This window comes from Frieseomelitta varia, unplaced genomic scaffold (assembly GCF_011392965.1).
Source record: "Frieseomelitta varia isolate USP_RPSP 00005682 unplaced genomic scaffold, Fvar_1.2 scaffold_321, whole genome shotgun sequence".
NCBI lineage: Eukaryota > Metazoa > Arthropoda > Insecta > Hymenoptera > Apidae > Frieseomelitta > Frieseomelitta varia.
Window position 1 is genome coordinate 91,416 of NW_025110059.1, and position 20,708 is coordinate 112,123.

Sequence of the window (20,708 nt, forward strand, 5' to 3'; positions counted from 1 at the left end):
GCTTTTACCATAGAGCTTGCCTGGAATCACCCTCGCGACTTACTAATGCCATCTCTCTAAATCCTCCAACGATACGAGGCTCTCGATCATATATAGTGCTCCCGCTCGATTCTACTCGTCATGGTTTATCATCGATGCGTTCGTTAACGAGAAATGAATCAGCAGAAGAGGCATGCCGATTAATTTCCTCTCGCGTATAACCCTCGAAGATTCAATTAAGTGGATTTGTTCGATTGATTCCTCTCCACCCCTCTCTTGTGCCTTGGTATAATATCGATCGTACATTCGTCCGATTTTTCAATTCTCTTCAGTGATACTTGTATGACCTGAAGATATAACTTTCAGTCATAAATTCTTAACAGAACGTACTTGTTCTTGACGAAAGCTATTCCTGAAAGTATCTTATTGTGTATAATCTAATATATGGTAGTGTGCTGATAATCCTTGGGTAAACAAGCCACTTCCAGTAGTTTCGAAATGATCTTTAAAGAACCTCGAGTGAAGTTCAAATAATCCATAAATAATGCATAAACAATTTTCTTCGGCTTTCAACTGATTTCAAACAAAAGCACGTCGTATGTACGTTCCAAGAATGAAACGATTCGAAATTGCGAGCACTTTGTGGATGGCTCGATATATTACCCGATCGTAACTACGGATTCGTCGTCTAATGCTAATTTAAGGTGCCATCCATTGGACTCTTCCTCCGTAACCGTAAAACGCCAGGGAGATATTTTCGCCGGTAATTCCTTGCGAATTTACAGAAACGGCTGTAAACGCTTCTTCTCTCTTCTAGATCAGACGGTGCGCGAGTTCAAATTGTCTACATAGCAACGATTGCGACTCCGACTGGAAAAATCGCTGGCATAAACGTTTCCTCTATCTCACGTACGATTCTTCTTCCGTTGCGTTCTCAGCTATCTAGACGAATTATCGCATGATCTTGATAATCGAGCAATCAAATTTTATTGATTCAGGGCAATTGAAAGCGCAGATATAGTGGTAATTAACTCTTTGAGTGCTCGCTAAAATTAACAAAAATCAAGACGTTTAATTAATGCCGAATAAAGATCATTGTCTTTAGATATATTTTAATATATCTCATCTTTTAATATATATATTCGATATATTGTATATATTATAATAAGTAAGTTATTTCGATGTTCCAGTATGGAACACAAAGAGTTAATCGAGGGATGCAATAAAATTTTTATTAATTTTGATATTTGTCGACGTTTAGTTATTGCCCTTGAATTTATGAGTACACAGCAGAATTAAAAAAGAATAATAAAAATTTTATTATACCACCTTTGTTTGTAAAATTTTAATATCAAAATGATTGACAATTAAAGTATAATTAATATCAAAATTATATTATTTGATCTTTAATATCAAAACGATTAACAATTAAAGTACAAAACTATTATTAGAGGAATTAGAGTACAAAGAATAGGAAATGTACAATATACATTACAATGCAATCAAGAATACAAACTTATTTTACAAAAAAAAAAAAAAAAGGATCTCGAGGAATGCATCCCTGTGAATCTATCTCTCTCTAAAAAAAAAAAATATGTAGTTCGAGTATTAATATCTTGCAATCCCATTATCGTGACATGTACACTGGATCTCTGAATTCTATCTTTGATTAAAATGTCACGAAATTTTTGCGTGTTCTTTATCGAAATGGCCCCTTTATCCAACAAACACCATTTGACGTAAGACTTCAAAATTGGAAGTTCCCCTCTTCACGAATTGGCTGCTTATCTCATCGCCGGCCATTAATTCGACCGGCACGCGTCGTTCAACTCATCTAATTAGCCCAGGATGTACGGCCCAGCAAAAGTTTCAACTTTGCTCGATTCAAGTACCGAATACGGTTCGGTTGGCCGCCGGTTGGGTGCCGCTTGCATATCTAAGATGGGCGAAAACCGCAGAATAGAAAGGAGACCGAGGGAGAATAGAAAGGAGGCCGGGAGAAAAACGAGAGAGATAGAAAAAAAAAGAAGAAGAAAGTAAGATGGAAGCGGATGTATGTCGGGCACGTAGTCGCGGGGATTGCCTCGATGTGCCATAGAGGCAATCATGCCGGCAATGCAGAGGCCCATCTTACCACGTTACCGCCCTGCATATACCTACCCCCGGCTATTCCCTATATATTTACTGTCTCCGTACTTCCACAAACTGTGCTTTCTCTCTCTCTCTCTCTCTCCTTTTTCTTCTTCGCCGCTGCTCCGGCACGTACTTCAAAGAAATTCGCGAAACGCGGAAATCCGGAAATACGGAAAGCTCGAGCTGTCCTCGCATTCTAATAACGCGAGCGTGGATTTAACGCAAGCTGCGCCTCGCACATTTTAATTGTCCACGTTCCTTCGAGCAATCTTTCGCCTTTTATTTTTCTCGTAGAAATGAAATCGCTGGAATTATTACTTGTGCGTTGCATCGCAAATCTTAGTTATTAATTTGGCACGACGCGTTTCTCGCTTCGCATTTTTCTTTCCTAATTTCTTTAAACAAGTGGAATCGTTTTCTAAAGAAAAGTTTCTTCCAAAATTAGGATCGTGATCATTACAGTCTTATAATATAAAGTTCGAAACATTTCGTAGCCATTTCGAGACCATCAAATGACAAGATCAAACAAACGATCGGCAAGCAGAAGCATTCCGCTTTCCTAGAGCCGCGGAGATGCTCGCGCAACGGGGGAAAAAAAATATTCATAAATCGTATTTCATTAAAGAACGTGGCTGGTTTACGCGAGCGGTCCGCTCTCAGAGAGGAGGAGAGGAGAAGAAAGAACGCGCGAAAGGCTTGGTAGCGCATCAGCATTCAAAGTACTCGGGGCAGAAGGAGGGTGCCGGCCTCTTCGGGACAGAAGAGGAACAAAAACCCCCGAGAGAGGAGGATGTTGCATTAATATTTATACGGGAAAAGAGGGGTTGCCGTGTTGGAAGCTCGGGGGGATGAGGAGGGAGAGTTGGAGAGGGACGAAATGAAATGCAAATGCCTTAACGAGCCACTGAGGGACTGCTGGAGCACATCCTAGTCTCGGTCACGAATGTTCCTTCCTCTCATCAACGCTTACGTTATAATGCGTCGCGACTAATCCTCTTGCTCGTCCACGCGGACCGGGCGACTTCGTTTCACGGTCGTTTGGTTTCTCTCTCGAGTTACCTCGCCAACACGAAACCAATTCGATCGACGGACATTCACCGGGATGACCGAGAAGTTTGTTAACGTGTTGCAAGATTCCAACTGCAAACGTTTCGCAGTAATTAACGTAAAATGTATGTGTGCGATCTGGAACGGAAGAAGAGGAGGGAAGAAATTTTCAGGGAACAATTGTTTAACGAGATTGGTTGAATCAATTGAACCAAAGAAGCGGTGGAAGAGTCGGAGAAAAAGTGAGAACTAAAAAAAAATTAATCAAATTGTGTATACTTGGTAAAAAGTATCAACAATATTCGTTTTCTTTCGAGATTTCTCGTTTGCTTTTTTGTCAGTTGCGAGCTAGATTTCAAAGATGGGACTCTGGGATAGGTAAGCAATCAAATGGGGGATGCTTTCCTCTACCTGAAATCTCAAGGTCGATCTTTCAGACGTTACGTCTCTTTTTTTTTCATTTCAAGATACACACGTAGATACCATCCAACGAATCAACGAAGTAAAAAGATCTCTGTAGACGGATTTCTCTCACCTCTCTCGATCTTGAGAAACCGACACGTTGGACTCATGCGAAACAATTTCTCAGCTAATTTCCCATTTTAAGTTACGACGTGCGTGTCGACCGATCCCGTGAAACCTCATTAAACCCCATCCGGTCTAGCGCTACAGTATCGTAGGTTAATTAAGCCGTAGCCATATCGCGGTTACAGCTGCATCGGCTAACTTATTCGGATTTATGGTTTCGTTTCACGGTCTTCTCATTGGGTGCTGAAGAAGAGAGCACACTCGTCGACAGTCTTTGTTCGGTTCGGCCTGGCAACGAGGTGGCAAGACGAAAAAGACAGAAAGAGAGAGAGAGAGAGAGAGAGAGAGAGAGAGAGAGAGAGAGAGAGAGAGAGAGAGAGGAGGAGGAGGGGGGAACCCGTGATAGGCCAACGTTTGTTATTTGCAATTCTACCCATGGGATTGCACGGGGTGTGGGCGGCGGTGGGGAAGAAGGTCGAGAAGGGTAGGAAGGTTTAGCACGGCTATTATACAGATCACGTGGCGATTGGATTCCTTGTTGAGCGCGGCTACCCGGTTCCCTCTGGCCTGCTGGCTGGCTGACTGGCTCGGCTGACTGGATGGCTTGGTTCACCGTGGATCACTGGCTGTTTGGATGGGTGGCTGCTGCCTCTTTGGCTGACTGGCGAGGCTGGGAGGGCTGTAGTACCCTCACAAATCCAAGTCCAACTCCACGGCTTTCATTATAAATCCACCCCCACCGCGTTGGGTATACGCTACCGCCTATACGGCAGAGCCCCTTGAACCCCTAACTTTCAACCCGCATTTTCCACGATCCATTATATCACTCCGGTTCCCTTCGCCCTCGTAGCCGTCCTAGTGCGATCCTGACTCGCCAGTGTGCGCGCGTTGCTGCCTTCGACTCCGGCAAAGGAGGCAAAGAAAAACATCGTAAATGTATTTTTCAATTTGGATCGCCGCCAATCCCGAGAGCTACGTGCGAATCACAAAATCCTTTTCCCCGTTGACGAATCACCTTGGCAACCTTCCGCCAGGTCATTTACATATCCTCGGGGGAGAATATGCGAAAGTTTTCTCCCGGTGGCGAAACCGTAGGGAGATGTAATTGCGGGAGACAAATGGGAAATCCAAATGGCTGGACGGTTACTCCGGTTGAAGGCGTAATACCCTAATAGTCTGTGTCTGTAGCTGTATATAATGAGAATAAGTTTCCAGTGACCAGTAGCTGCTGGCTCGACGGAATCGGTATACCCCAAATACCATCTAATTTCTCCGTTTGTACTTGTTGGAGCAAGAAATATTCTAAACGCTCTCTCGCAGATTGTTCGATGAATCAATGGAAGCCGCTGTGTAACGTTCAACCGTGGATTGGATTACTTTGCCGTAATACATATTCCTCGGGTTTTAGCTTTCGAAGTCGGGCCAAGTCTAACCTCCGCCCGCGCCCGCGCCCTCGCCGGGGGTTAAAACTTCGCAACTGTGCCGCTTTCCAATTTGGTAGCTCGCCAGATTGGAAAGCGGTGCGGCGGCGCGTCCGCGGAATAAATGAAAATGTACGGGCGTCAGCCGCATTAATATCATTGCGAAGGGAGATGATTTAGATTTTTTATAAGGTGTCCTCGCGCCCATTCCGCGCGAACGATGAAAGGGGATGAAAGGGGGAGGGTAGAGAAGGTTCGCCATCGCGGGATGGTTCCACTTCTGGTGAGTTCAGATTCGAATTCCGTAGGAGCGCCGGATGCACGTAACGACGTCTTACCTACTCCATCCGGTACATCCACCCTTCTTGTTATTTTTCTGCCACCCACTGCCGCCCACTCCGATTCCGAAGTCCAGCCGGAACATCGAACACGTGTTTCATCCCCGCCGATCTGCCCCTAACCATCTTATCCGAAGGCGTTGGATGTGGTCCCAGATGCTGTTACCCAGCCGTCGGCCGACCTCTCCTATTTTCTCGGCAGGGAATGCTAACTTAGTTGCAAAGGGCGTTCAGAAGGTCGAGAAAATCGTCTACTAATACTGGCTAGATGGAATAGGTGTACGAAGAGTAGGTACAAATCTTCTAGTCAGGGGTGTAATTAAAATTATTGCTTGTCGAGGTCAAAGTTATTTGAACCGATCGACGCAACGTGTGCAGTCTGATTTAATTTGTGTCTTCAGAAAAAAAATTCGGACGTGTAACTTGCATATATTTGATTTCATAAAACGTGTAAACCAGAACGCACGCGTGTAAAATTCGCTCGTCTGAAATTCCCTGCACTGTGAAATCCACGCGCGCAGAATTCGCGCGTTTACAGTCTACGCGGTCGAAATTCACACTTTTACAATCTGCGCGTTCAAAGTCCACGCGTGCATCGCACGCTTGAAATCCACTCTTTGCGCAGATGTATATACGTAACGTATCTACGCGTGGCGCAACAACAAAGCGCAACATGGACTATACAACACGACGGCACAACCTTCGCCGCATCCCCTGCGAAATATCAAACTAAACGAAATCTCCGAAACTTCTCGTTAACCGACGTTCGTTTCGTGCCACTTGCAGGCGATAACAAATAATTTTCCAGCGCGTTCGCGTGCGTAACCCATAAAAGGGATACTCGGGCACGAACGAACGAACAAACGGCGCGATCGCGATAAAGTTTGCGGGGGGAACAACCTCGAGATGATCAACGAGAGAACTGTTAATTGCCGCAGCCTAGAGACACAGAGGACACCACCCAGTGGCAGGTTGGACGCGAACGGTATTATCGAGGGATGGTCGAAAGCCCCGATGGCGAGACTTTCTGTGTTTGCCGTGTAACGGTTACCTCGTGTCGGATGGCCAGAGGCGCATAGATGTCGGTTAAATGGCCCCACTAAAACGGAATGGGTCATTTGATTCGGAAACGATATCTCCCTTATGAGGGATCTACGTGTACCTACCCTGAGGCAACATGGGACCGCGCGATATTGTGAAAATATGCATATGGAGGGCCGTGGATTTGTAGCATGCGATCACTTCGATCCATTCTGCCGGAGATTCATCGTCCACTTCTGTCTGCGCATTTTGATAATTCGCGTACAGCGTTCGATATCACGAGCCAATTATCGTTATAATTGCAGATAAACAGACTGGGAACAACGATTAAACTATTTCATGGTTATCGCGCGATACTATAAATGCATCGGGACCAAATCATTGAGATTAATTGAAATTTTTCCGCTTTTTCCGTTGAAACTTGCCGAAAATTTTCTTCCGTCTGTGAACCTCTGCGGTTCGAGCCAACTGTTCGTTGCAAATGGACTGGAAACAACGGTTAAACTATTTCGCTGCCATACTGTGATAAATATGTAGAAACAAATTATTGACGTTAATTGAAATTTTCTTGTATTTAAACCAGAATTAGTTGCACTGAAACCTCTATAACTAGAATTTCGTTTACTTCTAAGAGAGCTATTTACTCCAATTTTAAATCTGGATACTATAATAATCGTTATCAATAAATTACTTACTACATACATCGTACAACAGGAAAACAATAAGTGTACGAAATAAAACTTTCAAAATGCGAGTGAAATTTTCAAGTTACACAACGTTATAAAGTATCGATAATTTTCGTACATTGATCAGCTGAGTGATGTGCATAGAAAAATGTTACATTGATCAAAAAAAAAAAAAAAAAGCAGAAAGTCGATTTTGAATGTCATTACGCTGAAGACTTCGTCTAAGAAACTGTTCAATCACTCCGTTGTTAGAATAATTGAAAATAACAAAGCAAATGCCTGACTATTTGTATATTTCATGAATTATTGTCGCGAAGGAAAGGATATGCGAGTGCGATGGCAGTTGTTTAGCAGCGTAATTCCGAGCAAAGTCCGCCCAATCTCGTTCAAAGTAATCAGATTCAAATTTGTTACGGCTAAGTGTCCTAATCTAGATCGAGCAGGCCGATAGGTGGCCGAGCTTACGTTCGTAGGCCGTATGTTGGCGCGAGAAATGCTCTTCCAGTGGAGTAATGCGGTGTTTATCGGGCCGTATCCCCATCCACCTTCCACGCCCGATCCGACCGCTTAGACCAAGAGGCTGCTCGTGATCCCCTGTACTGCTTTACCTATCATTGCCCCCTTGCTGCAACCCGATTACGATTTCCACCAGAAATTTCATATTCGACCGAATTTCACCGTATCCCGCTCCAACACCTGTCACGATGCCGTTTTCAACAGCAATTAGATATGCATTTCAAATGAAATCCTTATCTAAGGAATAATCGTAATACAATAATAATAATAATATGCTAATAATCGTAATATTCGCTCATTGTCACTTCAAACACGATCTTATACGACATGTATTACGATTATTAGTAAGAACTGAACTGATTTAGAGAAATTTGCTGAATCTTCAAATAGTCACATGAAAGAAAATCTATTGTATACGCAATATCGATTGAACATGCTGAAATACTACGAAATAGAATAGAGCAAAGTTTCCGAAATAAATTTGAGAAACACCAGGAATGATAGAGAGAGTAAACCATTCATCAATGACAAGACGCGTGCAGGCTTGTCTTCATATGCAAGGTGGTCATTTCGAGCATCTTTTGTAAAATTAATTAAAACAGAGAATTCATTATATCTCATAAATGAAGACAGATAGGACATATATTTATATGACTTTTTTCCGTTATTTTTAGGCGTACAATCAGCCTCCGAAGTGGGTCCTACAAGTTACGAAACACCCTATATATTTGTCTATTCGATTCTAGAAAAGAAACATTTATGGATTTATTAATTTTTGCCAATTTAGTGTTCGATTTAATAATAGCTGATTTATTCAAGACAATAATAATATTCAATATCTACTTAAATAGTGTTTCACTAAACTGAGTGAAAAAGGCAAGTTCGAGGCAATCAACGTTATCGTATTAGAAATATTCGCGTGGCTGAATAAAAGTTTGTCAATTATACAGGCCGTAATTTCGAAAAAAAAAAACCAAAGAAACGTTGTATATTTAGTACACTATTTGTTGTATATTTAGTACACTACTTTAGTACACTATTTAGTACACCCTGTATATTTAGTACATATGCCCATTTTCTGATATTGATCTGGTATACATTTCGACTTACTTGATAAACAAATCCTGGTTTTCTAACAGAATCGAAAAACAACTTTGGTAATTTTTAATCGGAATTACAGCAGAATTAGTTTAATGTCGCCAGTAAAATTTTTATGTGTATTATTGTCGAATAAATTCTCTGATGAAATTACAAAGAAATTTTCGATATCTAATTTTTAATTGAGGTTCCAATAGAACATTTAGTGTTTATGCATTATTGTCAGACTATTTACGTGAAATTTAAAGAAACAGAAGTAAGTCGAGTATAAAATACTCCAAAGCAAAATACTTACAACAGATGAGACGAATTTCTCCTCAGATTTCACTTCTTTAATCATATCAAACAGCTATGACGTTAGTTTCATTATAAGCTGTATAAAAATTTTATTATAAGCTAAATTATATAAACGTCCTTCAGCCTAATTATTATCAAATTAATGAATTCCTGATTTCTAAGCGAAGTTAATAAAGAACACGCGGTAATTTTCAATCATTTTCAATTGGTATTCCGATGGAATATTTAACATTGCCAACGGGTATCTCAATATAGAAACAGTTACCAGTCAAGCGTTTCTTAATTGTATTATCATCAATTAGCAGGAGAACGATTAAGGAACACGAGGTCTCGGATACAGCCTCGTTTCACCGCGATAAATCGTTCATTCGCCAGTAAATTCGTTTCATCGCCACCGATAATGCCCGTGGTAGTTTTTACGGTGGCTAGCTTGAGAGAGGATCGGTAAATCCGGATAAAAGACGCCGCGAACCGAGCAGATCGCGCGGCTTAACCAATTAATTGGCCTGGGTTTTTCTTCTCTTTTTCCCCCGACTAGAACGGAGACTATAAAATCGACTCATTAGGGAACGCCTCGAGTTCCGATCGAGCCAGCTCATTAAAATCCACCAGCACGAAGGATCCGGCGGAACTTCTCGAACACGTACCACGGCAGCAGCGAGCAACTTCGCCGCGTTAACCTTAATTTAATAAAACGACCCTTTATTTCTTCCAACGGTCGAATTAATACGCCAGTCGATCGTGCAAAAATCTTACCGAGAGCCACGGTAGACAAGTTTGTTCCCCCGTGAGTTAACACACGTGAAATCATGTGCTTTTCATGGTTTATATTTATTAATTTCTACGTGTTTCTATTCGCGTTATATGTTGGAAACCATTTAATTACACATCGTTCCCTGTTAAGTATGAAATTTCAAGCCTCTTTACCTCTTTCGATCGGGAGGTAATTTTCATTCGGACGTGTAAATCAAGAGAGAATATCTGTAGCCATTTGGTTAAAGAAATGCAAGAAGATACAGAAATACCATGTGCATTTCACTAGTACGAATGTACAAAAATTTTTCAATCTTTATGCTCGCGTGATCTGCAGGGGACAATGTGAAATTGTGGCTTGCATTTACACGTGACAATACGTGAAATGGCGTGAGCAGTGTGATGCTGATTATTGTTTGCTTCCAACAGACTTGACACGAATCGAAATATCACGTGAGATCACTTCGGTGATATGTGAATAATTCACGCGACGTAGCTTCTAGTATCGTTCGAGAGTCTGTACGGATTTTGGATTTATCAGGTCGAGAAAAGGAGGAGGAAAAAGAAAAAAGAACCTGTGTAACGTGCAACACGCACGGAAACGATGTTAATTAGCCGGTTTTCGTTTAAACGCGATAATTCGCGGTTCTTATGAAAAAAATAACACGCTCGTTGACGATGATCCGTGTGGCTTACGTGTCACGAGGCGATGGGAACGTGTGAAAACGACGTGCTTGCCTTCGGCCGAACGTGCCAACGTTTTCAGGTAAATGAGACATAATCGTTGCCGCGATGTATTGTAAAAATCAAGAGCCGTGGCAAACGGGATAAGGATATACGACATGAAATCCCGCGCTGGCGTTCATCGACCATTTTCAACGGCAAGGAACAAGCTAATGATCGTCCGCGGCATCAGTATGCACACCAAAATGGCTTCCGTCTGCCGTCTAGATTATTATACGCCCTGAATCTCGCCGAGGCAATACGGAAGTGATTCGTATCGCAGAGAACGATAAAAATGAATCGTGAACGACAGAACTATCATTTCGTACGCACGTAAGAGTGAAAGTTTCGTCGAATACTTCTCGTATTCTTGTCTGAAGAGTGTGTCCGTGTCTTCTCCATAGTTCTTTCAGGCAGAATTCTGAACGTGCAAATTTAAAAGCACGATAGTTTTTTTCGCACCAAGTGTCGTTAATTTTCGTACGTTAACATCGAAACGACATTGTCGCAACGTTATCCAGCTTTTGACTTTATTTAGTGACTGATTCTAAAATGTTACAAGCTCAAATACATATATGTCTTTTTATATTCATTCTGCAAATTGATTCTTACTCTATACATTTTAAAATATAAATTCTAGGACCTCTAGAACTCTGGAATTAGAATTCTAGAACTTCTCTATGTCTCTACAGATACATCTAGAACTCTCGAATATTTTTTAAAGTTGACAGTGTCTAAATGGAAGGAAGGAAGGCGAGCAGTTGCTACGCGCAGTGTCCGAAAAATCTGCCGGTGAAAGCGATATCATCGCGTATAGGTATTTATAGGGTTAGACCTGGGCCGTCACCCTCTTATGCGCAAATACCTGAAGAGGGAGCAGCCAGAGGGAGAATTCTCGTGATCTCTTCGCATACGATTCCCTGGACGGCCTTTCGGTCCGAGCCGGGTCTGGTCTGGAACGCGTAACACGCATTTTTATCAAACGTTACGAGCACTGAAACGAGCCGGATGAAAACCAATATCTTACTCCCGCATGGGAATTCGCCGCCCGCTACCAAGCGCACTGTTTTCTCGTCTATATTCCATCCCTTGTTTACATACGTTTCGCTGATCTTAGGCCCTTCGAACTCGAACCTATTTCCAAACGTTTCCGAGCACGTCTGGCAATACCTCCGCGTGAGAAACCATATTCGCGTTAGCCTAACACGCGCCGCCTATTGAATGAACCTTGAACGCCCTCGCAATCATTCAATGAATTTCCACGTGTCGAATGTGAGAAGTAATGAAATATCTCGAGTGTCGTTCTTTGCGTAGTCTGTAGCTGAATGATTTCTACTGTTAATCGTAACTTTGAACATTGCCCACATCCGACGAACCATGATCGCTTGAGGAAGATGATTATTCGTATTATATTGTACGTATTATTTTCAAATTGTGGATATTCACAGCTCTTATATAAATTCATAGTTATATTTACGAATGTCACTAAAGAAATGAGATTTAAGTAAGTTAAGATATTTAGTTCGTGTTTAAGTAATTACATTTTGAATATTTTATGTAGGTATACATTTGCACATTATATGCATTTAGTAATAGAAATTATATTAATATCATCTAATCTCAATTATTATTATCATCTTATTTTATTGTTAGTTATTTTTATCAATGTTCAAGAAAATTAAACCCTACCCTGACTATAGTATTATTATCTAATCTTCTATTGCCATAATTTTTTTATACTATTGATTATCTTTGTCAGTGTCTGATGAATCTGTAAATACATAACTTTTCTTATTATCTAGCCTCGTGAACACGTATATTTCGCACATATACCTGTCATAGATAAGCCTAACTATAATATCGTGGATATCTTTTGCGCATAACGCTTCAAAAAGAATATTTTCCGTCTCATCGAGTTATTTATCATTTTCTATGCTTCAGGGTTTCGCGCAATCTTCCGGTCGTAAACCAAAGTTCGCGTAACGATGTACGATCGTGTAACGCATAATACGCGGCTGTCGCATAATTTTCTCGGCGAAAGAGGCTGTTTCATTCTGTATGCGAGATTCGAGATCCACCGGAGAACGAAATGAAATAAGAAGAGGGTACTCGGTTGCAATAAAGCATTTTACATCTGTCACGTCGGGGCAATTTAGTTAAAGCGTACGAGGGGCAAAAGGTGACCATCACCAAGGGTAGCAGGCACGTGAGTTCATGTAAAAAGTTTCTAATCTTGAGCCTCCGGGCCAGGATGAAGAAGAGGGAGAAGGATAAGAGGGACAACGATAAAACGAACTCTTCCAAACGTCCCCTCGGATACATATTAACCCTTATTGCACCCTTACGAAGCTAAGGACACCGTTTTCAGAATATGTAAACGACCTTTCGAGCAACATCAAAATCTCGGTTTCCGTGTCCCTCTTTTCTAGATTCCGCTGCTCGCTTTCAGATTTTTATTTATCCATTTTATGATCTTTACCAGTGCGAGTTCATTTTCTTTTATTAAAATCGGTTCAATAGTCAAATAATCAAATAGTCTAATAGTCAATTTAGTTGTGACATAATAGTTCATTTTCTTTTATTAAAATCGGTTCAATAGTCAAATAGTCTAATAGTCAATTTAGTTGTGGGAGTCGCTTTTAATGGAAAGTAGCTTATATTAATCGACTTTTAAACTCGCCATATATATATCGTTGTGGGAATTTGTATTTTTCTAAATACATCAGAAATTCGATTCACCTTACAAAAAAGTATCAAACTTTAAACATTTTATATTTCTGCATATTCTGTGCTATCCTATACATTTTACCATCGTTGGTTTATAAATGTCTGCAATAATTTACGTTGGGTTAGTGAAATTTTCGATGCATAATTTCATTTTGTATTTGTTCCCTTCTTTCTAGATTAGTAATAAAATCAAACTCAAACGTAAAACCCAAATTGTTAAAACTCCGATGACCTGATTGATCTAACGAATTTTGTATTTCGTCTCTTTTTGCTAAAAAATGATTGATTGGAATTGAATCAAATTAAAAACTTCAGAATCAAAAACGTGTAGCCTAAGCCGTTACACTTGACTCTAACCCAATGATTGTACCAGTTAAGGATTAATATCATCATACACGCACAAACATTCGCAGCGTAATTGCCACGAAATAATGAGACAGTTTGATCCAACGAAACGCAAAAGGTAATTCGAATTTCATAACTGGCTATCCGGATACGTTTTAGCAGGAGGCGAGAGAAATGGCGGGACAAAAATCGCGGCGAAGCACAGAGAAAAAGTATCGATTTAATATTTTTAGCGGCTTATCGTAACTAACGGGCCGCGGAACTGTAACGGGCGCGAGCTTTCGGAAAGTATTCAATAATTTTCGCACGTCTTTTTGAAATCGTTTTGGCGGCGAGCAGAGGGAAAGAGGGTTTCCCTCTTTACAGATATATAGGTATCTCTACACAGCGATACGTAAGCCCGCACCGACGCCGGGATTTAAACTCAAGCGTGGAAAGCTTATACAAAGCTCCAAATTTATTGGATGGAAATCCTCTCGGCATAAGCGTGCAAGTTCCCTACAGGGGGCAAAGTTGCTCGGTTGGATTAACACTTTCCTATCTTCTACTCAATGCTCGGCCATTCCCGGCTAAACTTCCCTCGCCGGTCTTTCTACTTATTCATTTCGCTCCGGATTTTTGTTGTCGAGTCGCCTCCTGAATCGCGTTTTTCTCCGTTCCGTCTAACCCGTGGAACGTCGCGGAACAATAATCTAAATATGTCTCTTCTTCGGCAGCTTTGCGTTTTCGAATTTTCCGACGATGACGTGAAGAAATCATTCACAGTCAACTTGATTCTCACGTGATTTACGTGACGACGCGATGATTTAATTATATACTGACTTTTTATTAATTCCTTGATTTCGTTACGTAAGCAAGCGATTAATATTCAACGATCTTGAGAAACGAATAATTCATTTCACCGTAATGTTCGTCGTATTTCTGTGTATCTTAATCTGCGAGTAACGTCATCGCTATTTCTTTCAATTTACGGGAATTGATCGATGTAATTTTGGAATTGATCGGGAAAAGATTACAGAAATCAACGCAATGCTCCTCAGTGGGTTAAATAGTTAGAGTTGAAAGTATCGGAAAGCAACTAGTTATCTCTCTGTCTTATCCTAGAATAGATAATCCTCTAGTCTGTTCAAACAACATTCACAGACTTCTCGTCGAAGTACACAATTACCTTGGCAATGATATCTTTCGAAAAGATCGCTTTTTCAATCTCGGTGTGTCCTCAGCTCAGCCTATAGGCTCGTCCTCGATTACGAAAACCTACATCGTCGAACTTGCCTGGCGGGATTTGTCCGAAGCGTGGCGAAAACGCGGGCTTTTCTACGAAGGAAATACTGACCTGAGGGAGTTCCCAGGATAACGCAGACCGTGGCCGCAAACAGCGAGGAAAATAGCATTCCGCGTGAAAAATATCTGGTCGGAAAATTGTTTGCAATTTTTAAACGCGAATATCATGGCTCCGCGCGCCGCATATTTTCTTCCGACCGCCATTGTCTTATTTTTTATTTCTACGTTTCTGCTGGTCGTTGGAAAACGATATTAGAAACATTTTGGTATATTCTGGAGACTCAGTTGCGAGGAAGAGGACATAACTGGAAAAATATAACATTTGAGTTATCGTTGTGAGAATGTTATGGAGATACTGCTCGAGCAATTTACGAAGATCTTATTATCTTCAAAAATTCGACTGACAGAGAGCAATTACAATGGGTAATACGATAGACGACCATAGGAGAACTTTCATGTGTATATTATTTTGAAATTTCATTAACATTTTAGTGACACGACTGTCACAATTATATTGATAACATTTGGAATTAATTTGGAAATGTATGTATTTAATAAAAATTTGTACATATGTCTGAAATGTAGATGATACTATTTTGATATTAACTATACTTATTTTCATACTGGTATGATGATAAAATTTTATAAATATTCTTTGCGAGTGACTGTATATCAGTCTTTTAGATTTATGTGATGCACTTTCTTATATTCTGTAAATTTAAATTCCATTCAAAAACTGTTTATCGCTTCTCCTTAAAAACATATCTTCTCGAGAGCGGTTATGGCAAATTAAAGTTGAAAATCGTTTGAGTTTAGCCTATTTAAAATTGTACTTGTAAAGGCGTTTAACGTAAACGACGGTTTCAGTGAAATTTCCGGAGGCATGCTCGATCAAACGTTCCATTTCTTGGGCCATCTACGCGGCGGATAATGGAGGAAACCATTCATAAAATTCATCAACTCTTATAGAAGGAAAAAGTCAAAAGCAAGGAAAATCCTGAAAGAAACTCGAAGGATCTGGAAGGTCTGCAGCGAGCTAGTGGGCGGAGATAATGGCAGTCTTGAAATTGGATTATCAATCTCCGCGGCTCCTCGACCTCTTGCGCAGGTATTCCCCTTTCGTCTTTAGAATTAAGATCAACCCGGCTTTTTCTGAGGACCCTCGCTTCCCGAACGTTTCCAACTTCCGTGCAAACCTACCCGGAACCATCCCCACGATACAACGGCCGTTATTAACTTTACAATGAAGAAACAGGAAGGAGAAAAAAAGGAAACATTAACCCTTGGGATCGAATAACCTCGTAGAAACAATTTCTGATTCATCAGCAACATTCGCGAACCTGTGCCTCCTGTGATAGATGTCCATCTTGCGATTTCCAACGTTATAGAAATATTGAACGGTTGTAATTGTAATTTAACGACAAATCTTATTAAGTTTAAAAATACATAGACATAAAGCATCTATCGAGCACGAAAACGAATGTCCATTATATTTGCTAACGTAATTTGGAATTTAATTGAATCATCGTTGAATTGCAATTAATATTGTACAAGTTTTTAGTAAAATTGAAGAATCTAGTCGATCTTTTCTCTTTTCTCTTTTCTTTTAACGTAAAACACGATTTTTTTAAAAATCGTAAATGGCCAGGGGCTATAGATAAGCTGCAAACAGCAAGAAATTTTCCGTGTTGAACCGTCGAGAGAACCAGTTTTTCGCGTTAGCTCGCGGCCGACTCGCGATTCTCTCGTAACCTAATCCCTTTTATTCGCCATGAGCGAGGCGGTGCGTGTCGGAGGACCCCCCCTCCCTTCCCACCCTTTGGTTTCCTTCGCCGTACCTTCCAACGAGACTGTTTCTTTCCGAAAAGAAAAGAAAAGAAAAGAAAAAAAAAGGGAACGGCGTGGCATTTATGGAGTTAACATTTCTAAAACTCGCCGGTTCAGCCGGCATCTAGCGACGAGAGGAAAGAGAAGCGCGCACGAGGCCGGAGTGCGAGGGGGAGGGAGGAGAGGGCAGAAGCAAGAGGGAGGTAGATGGAGAAGCAAAAAAGATAGAAGCGCCAGAGCGAGTTTGGTGGACGGGGGTAATGGCAGTCTTGGAATTGCGTTATCAATCTCCGGACCCCTCGGCCCCTCGACAACCCCCTCGCCGCCCCTACGGCCACTATACCGTAGACTCCATTCCATTCCATTCTCCACCCCTTCCCAGCGCTGAAACCATCCTAGAAACTCACCGAACCATCCCCCCCTTTCCCATGCCAGGGGAAAACCCCCCCGTGAAACACGGGGCTTCCGGCAATGCTGCCGCGCAAGCCCTGTCCCCACTTCCACCCCCTGGCGCATGACGCTCTCTATTCCCTTCGATGTATATGCATGACACCCACACACTTAAACCAACGTCTTTTTACCGCCGACTATCTTTCTCTCTCTCTCTCTCCTTCTTCCTCTTTCCTCCTTCTTGCTCTTTCTGTTCCACCCTCCTTCTCACAACCCACCCTTATTGCGTTTTATATTTTCACCGGCCGTTTCTAGTTTCGAATTGCACGGTTTTCTTGCGTTTCGTTAAATACCCTTGATCAAGCCCGCCACTAGAATTGGCAAATGGATTCGTTTCTTCTTCTGGTCTTTTCCTTTCTTTCTCTTTTTCTTTTTTTTTCCAAGCCAGCTTCTTTTGAGGAGGTTCGTGAGGTTATCAGTTTCAAGGAATTTACGTTTAATAGATCATTCCTTTTACCTTCAACACTTGAAAGTATCTTTTTTTCTTTTTTCTTTATCTTCACTGAAAGTATTTCCAAGAAAGAATGCCCGAGAAGAGCAACGAGTGACAAACGTCCACTTCCTATTTCGAGTATTTTCTTCGCTCGGGCGCTGATATCGTGCTAGGGGTAGTAACGGCAGCTATTGGATACACGAAAGTACCATTATCTGCTGCGGTATTAGTCTCAATCTGATAACGGTCACGTTAATTCCCCTGATCAACGTTCGCCGAAGAAACAAAATATTCGCGAATGGTTTGGCGCAGCCATCGAAGGTGTTTAATTACAATTTTCCATTATCTAATGTGAACACGAACTTCTTTCAACGACCGAACACCTTCCGATTTCCCTTAATTTCAAATAGAATACCTATAAAAATCACACCTAGTAAAGCCCACTATCCGTAGAGTTCACAGACGCCTATTAAATATATTCTCTCTCTCAAAGAAGTCTTCTCTTTTTCTTTAGTATTTACTGCATATATTAAAATTTTTAAATTGCATGTATATTTTATAACACGATTGGTTTTTTATAACACTAACTCTCTAGAAATTCTTCCGCACTTGTCTTAGAACTTTAAATTTGAAAAATAAAAAAAAAAACTCCCTCATCGTTCGATATTTTAACAATGACCCAAAGTGTAAATATCTACTTTGCTACTACCATGCTTCATAGACTATGACGTTTCTATGACGTTTTACAAAACGTTGTCAATTTCCAAGTGAAGGAAAACCAAGGAAAGATGACTGGCGTTGGACAGATTGAAAAGAAATCGAAAGGGATTGAAGGCGATGAATGCCAGGAAGATAGAGGCGAGTAAGTCTACCGTGGTGAGTGACAGTAAGTAATGCCATCAGCGACGGTGGCATGCACGAAAGAAGACAAAATGGCGCTGGGTGAAAGGACAGACGACAAGAGGCGAAAGGGCGGTTTTCCTATACGCTCACGAAATGCCGCGACCGGGCTACCGACTCGATAGCGTATCGCTTTCCACGGACCCAAAGGTTACCGAATCGTTTCGAGACTATCTTAATGGTTGGATAGATCGTTTGATACTATGGGTGAGTCGTAAAGGCTATTGCTCTGCCCTCCGCCTCTCCACCACCTCTGCCATCGCGTCTTTTCAACCCCTCCGCGAAGCCTTCGACCAGACGAGAAAGCTGGCTTAGGGCCACCCGCACGTTTCTCGTCCCTCTCGTCTCACTCTCTCTCTCTCTCTCTTTCTCGCTCTCTGTCTCTTTCTCTCTCTCTCTCTCTCTCTCTATACGCACCTCATTTATACTCGAGCAAACGTCGACACTGAACGCCTCTTAAGTCGATCGGGAATCGTAGTCCCGGGCAATTAATTGCCGTGAATCGGTTTAACTGCTCGTTACGAGCTCGTGACTCGCTCTCGGCTCGTTTTTAGGACGGTTTTATCGCGTTGCTTTACGATCGTTTGACGAGTTATATCACATAATTGTTGATAGCTTGATTAGAGACATTACGGTTCTTATGCATTGATTCAAATTATGGAGGTTATGAAGTTCGAGTTAACTCGAAATTCTAAGAATTTGCAAGTGTTGTCTGTAAAATTTATAATATGATACCCATCTGAAATAAATTTCAACAGTATTTGTGCCCTTGTCTCACTATCTGTAAATGTCTTAATATTTATGATATTAATTATATTATATAACTACTTTCTAAGATGGTACAGATAGCCTAAGACAGTATTTGGAACTTCTATTTCATTTATGTAGTACAGAATTTAACCGAGGACAAAGTAGATAAGTATACGCCACAAAAATATGATAAATATGTAATTTTTAGCAATGATCGAACGTAGAACTCGTGCCGACGAAATCGCAGGGATGAAAATGATAAAGTACAATATCACGGTGAGCGTGCATATGGATGAGCAAGAAAAACGAGAATCAGTGAAAATCGCTCGGCCCGTTAATGTATCGTTAATCGGTTGTCCATAATTCCGAGCCGTTCGCGGTTCTTATCTTCGTAAATATATCGAAATTTCCGCGCGGCCGGTTCCGCGGTAATATTTTACGCGATTTCCGCGGGGCGTATTTAAAGGCGTTAACAATAATTAAAAATTATGTTTACGAGCACGGATTAGCCCGTCGAGTTTGCCAGCCGCCTGCTGTATCGTTAAAAATATACGAAAAATCGATCGGACGTGCCGTATCGCCATTACTCCCTCCAAGACTCGATGCAGACGAACAATTTCTCTCATTCCGATCTTACGTCGACGGTGTTTCCTGTCGATGTGTTTCCATTCTCTTTCACAAAATATTTACAGAAGCATTCGTACCATTCTGCTGCGATTACCATACTTTGAATGGTTCGTTGAGACGATACGAAGTCGCAGCGATGCCGAACGCGAGGTCGCAAAGACGAAAGTCGAGCCTTACGCCAATTTCAACCTCGTTTTTTCGTCGGTTCGCCCGGATGAAAGCGAACAAGGAACAAGAATTGAACAGCCGCAGTGTATTTCTCGCGAAAAATACGAGTGAAACTCGGCTGCGCGGTTTCGAAGCGGGAGAGGCCGGTAGTATTGAAACTAATTAATATCATTCTCCCCTCTTTTGCAGTGACATTTATACGCTCGGAACAATGCGAGCGGCGTGTAACTTAATTAAGGCAACGACGCGGACCTGACCGTGGCTTTGCGGCTACCGTTTCCCTATATCCGGTTCGCGCATTATTATCTAGTCTGCTCTCTCGCGCCCTTTCGCAAGCCGTGCGAAACGCCGCAACGCCCGCCACCGCCGCCGAGAATTGTATTTGTTGCGCGTTGCGCGTACATTTAACTGCGCTCCGTCTTCCGTTAAATCCGTTTCCCGAGGAAAATGGCCGAACATTCATAGACACCGTTCGAGATTAACCGAATACGAAATTAGCCGCTCGACGCCGTTGGCGCGATGTATTTCATTTTCAACACGGTATTTGAATCGAAACCACCGGTAATTTGCGATCGTTTCTTTCTTCGAGAGAAATTTGTAAAACAATCACTGAAGTATAACAATCTTATATCAGGTG

At 41.5% G+C, this 20,708-nt stretch overlaps 1 protein-coding gene and 1 long non-coding RNA gene across 2 annotated transcripts in view; one reads left to right on the plus strand and one right to left on the minus strand.

Annotated features, from left to right (window-relative positions):
• Positions 1 to 20,708, plus strand: part of LOC122530033 — a 76,560-nt gene that overhangs the window by 46,749 nt on the left and 9,103 nt on the right. Inside the window, exons 3-4 of the long non-coding RNA XR_006306899.1 lie at positions 15,784 to 16,024; positions 18,395 to 18,733. This is a non-coding gene — a long non-coding RNA (uncharacterized LOC122530033). The remainder of the gene's footprint in view (positions 1 to 15,783; positions 16,025 to 18,394; positions 18,734 to 20,708) is intronic.
• The window catches only part of LOC122530032 (homeobox protein abdominal-A homolog), a 137,048-nt gene that overhangs the window by 42,802 nt on the left and 73,538 nt on the right, over positions 1 to 20,708 (minus strand). The gene's annotated exons all lie outside the window — the stretch shown is intronic.